Below are 3,378 nucleotides of genomic sequence, written 5' to 3'. Positions count from 1 at the left end.
AAAGTAAGAGAAATTTAGGATAAGAATACGAACATGTTCTTGCATGAGGCCCAATGAGATCACCTCTGTGTGGTTTTTGAGACGGTAGCTGTGTTTATATGCGCAATATTCATTGATCAGATTGAAATGTAACCTCATTAATCAGAATGTATCGTTAATCTGGGCACAAAACGAATAAATCCGATCATGATGAGTGTTTACACGTTGGGATTATCAATGAACATAAACCACATAAATCATTCCGATCGAGCTGAATCCGATCAGAATATCACGACCGGGGTGTTTATTCTGATTTATGTCCACGTCGTACGCATGGCTCGTTCAAAAGATATTTTGCTAACAGACGCTGCAGCTGGACACACTGTCGGCCCTCCTTTTGGTTCTTATTGTCTYACGGTGCCAGCAGCCGTGCCGTACGGCGGCCACGCGATCGCGTCCGCTGAAGTTTCACTCGCAGAAAAAAAAAAAAAAGCTGCTGCTCTCACAAAGAAGCAGCTTTGCCAATCTGCCGGGTATTAACAGCTCCTCGCTGTACTGAACGATCGTCATGTGGTAAATTACTGGCGTGCTTCACCCCCCCGACTCAGCGTGGGCAGGAAACCACRTTGGAAGTTTTTAGTTTTAGATCGACAGTTATTAAAAACACTCACGGACACAACTAGTCGAGTGAGAGTGTGTGTTTGTTTTCCAGGCTGGCCAGTGATGTGCCGCCTCAGATCAGAGGAGGAGGGGGGGTGGGGGGATTCAGTAGGGAAAGCGAGCACACACACACTTTCTTACACACCTCTGTTCAGCACATTTGCACATGAAGGGGTAGGGATGGAAAGTCTTTCCAGTTGAGCGTAGGCGTGTTTGTGTGTTGACTCCAAATTGCTAAAAGGGCCCAGAGGCTTTATATTGCATTAAATCTCAGACTCAGCTTTAGAGAAACTAGTTCAAGGTACCTGTTCTCTGGAGTGGGAGACAGCGGGGCCTTCGCCTGACTGACTGCTTGACTGACGCCCACTGCAGCCAGTTTGACTCTTTTTGGAGATTRTTTTCAAGCCCGATTCTTTGAAGGGAGGCCAGCTGTGCCCTCAAGGGCAAGAGACAGAAAACGATGATAAATATATATATATATATATATATATATATAAAATAAAAACATTTTGGCGTGAAGTCGGCATGCGACACTTTTATCCAACTCACTGTAGTGATGCTTTACAGTCTGTCTGTACGTTTGGGTCGAAGGTGCTGACTCAGCATTGTTTTCCTCTTCGTAGTTTTATCAGCTGTCATTTATTAAAATGTTCAGTGTTTTTGAAATATTGAACTATATTTACTGTATTTTCTGGACTATAAGTCAGTTTTTTATTTGTAGTTAGGCTGGTCCTGTGACTTGTAACTTCTAAATTTGTGTTTTTTTTTTCTTCCTCATGAAACATTTTGACTGTTTAATTCATCCKGACTGACATGAACCGAGGAGTAAGCGTTACTGCAGCTGTGTGGACCTATTATGGTCGAAGCTTTTCTCTTGCTAGTGTTCCAATGTGGGCACATCTCCGTTGGTTTTACAGCACCTAGTACTCCCAGACAGTCTCCCATTTGAGTACTAACCAGGCCTGACCCTGCTTAGCATCTGGGGTGATCGAGCTGCAGAAAGACAGTTTGGAGCRACTGAGGGGCCGGTGAGAAGCAGAGGGTTGTCTGACTGTGATGAATAAAATGAAGAAAGATGATCTCGTGATGTGGAACAAGTTTGGTGAACTTACCGGTGCTGAACTCGCTGGCTTGTTGTGACAGAAATATACAATACTATATAATAATAATAATAATAATAATAATGATAATTTAATGCAATATAAAGCCTCTGGGCCCTTTTAGCAACAGCTGTATGTGACAATTTTCTGACTATGAATACAGCACATTTCACACTGTTACCTGTTGCACATCTGCACACAAACTGATGTTGTTCCCTTTTTTGATGGGATCTCAAGTTTGGTCTTTTTTTGCTTCAAGTGTGGTCTTTTTATACTTTACCCCTTTATTACTTTCTGTAGTATCCTTTAAGTGCTTTTTTTTTCTCTCGTCTGGTTGTCTCTTGGTATTCACTGTGGACGGCAAAGTTAGAAATCCTTTGCTCAGGGAAACATGTTTCATTTGTGTATATGACAATAAACTGGCTTGTTGTGCTTAATAAAACTATTTGACACCCCAGGTTTGTTGTTTTTCCAGAGTAGATGTTTTTTAGATTTTGTGAAATAAATTTCCAAATAACTGCAACTTCTAATCAGATGCGACTTGTGTTTTTACCTCTTGATGCACTTTTGACAAATGCAACTCGAAGTCTGGAAAATACACTGTTGATCAGTGTAAGGGTCACCCTGAGGGAGAATAAACGTTTCCACTTGTCTTTGACCCTGGTTTAAAAAGACCTTCCTCAAAAGAGACATTTTATTTTCTTTAATAAACAAAAGAATAATGTTCTTTATATTTTTGATTTATACTTCCTTTTGACTTCAAGTCATTTTATTAATCAAAGTTACACAATGAAAAGAATGACAATCCATCTTCTTCCTTGAAAAAGAGAAAAAACACACAAAAGAATATTGTTCCAGTGTTTGTTTTACACAAATCTTTGTTTAATCAATTATTATTTTACAGTAAAGGTGATTATGTGTTTTTCTTATTCATTTTTAAATTTAACTAAGTTGGTCATTATGATTATGAGTTCACTATGCTTTATGAAATTATATATATATATACTATATATAAATATATAGTTGTTTTAATTGTAGACAAGTATTTTAAGATTTATTTCAGTTTAAGTAATTCTCTTATACTCTTATATTTCATTGAACTTTACTTCATTTTTCATTCAGAGTWAATCCCTGCTGCTAAAGTTGATCAACATCTTAAACCTGGTGGTGGTCAGAGGGTCCGGTGGCAGCCGTGCATGGCAGCCCCGCCTCTGTCAGCGAGCCCCAGGGCAGCTGTGGCTACAATGTAGCTTACCACCATCAGTGTGTGAATGTAGTGAAAAGTGCTTTGGGGTCCCAATAAGGTTTGCACTGTATAAGTTCAGTCAGTTTTACCATTTAATTTAGTCAAACGTCACATTTTTCCCCTTTTGTTCCTGAAATAAAATGGTGTCCTGTGACTTTTGACTCACCTGTTTTCTCATTTCATATATTTTATAATGCACCTAACATAAAAGCTCTAAAGAAAGTGGCAACAATTGGTGTGTTAGATCAGTGGTTCCCAAACATTTTATCTTCTGACCCACAAAATATCCATGGCAAAAACTTGTGACCCCAAATATTACTGGTCTGAGTACACAAACTTTGTTAATAACCCTACAAACAAAGGCTACACAAATATAAATACTTTTTAATACTT

The sequence above is a fragment of the Austrofundulus limnaeus genome, unplaced genomic scaffold, assembly GCF_001266775.1.
Source record: "Austrofundulus limnaeus strain Quisiro unplaced genomic scaffold, Austrofundulus_limnaeus-1.0 Scaffold269, whole genome shotgun sequence".
NCBI lineage: Eukaryota > Metazoa > Chordata > Actinopteri > Cyprinodontiformes > Rivulidae > Austrofundulus > Austrofundulus limnaeus.
The sequence above is the reverse complement of the archived record's forward strand: the minus strand, read 5'-3'. Positions refer to the sequence as shown.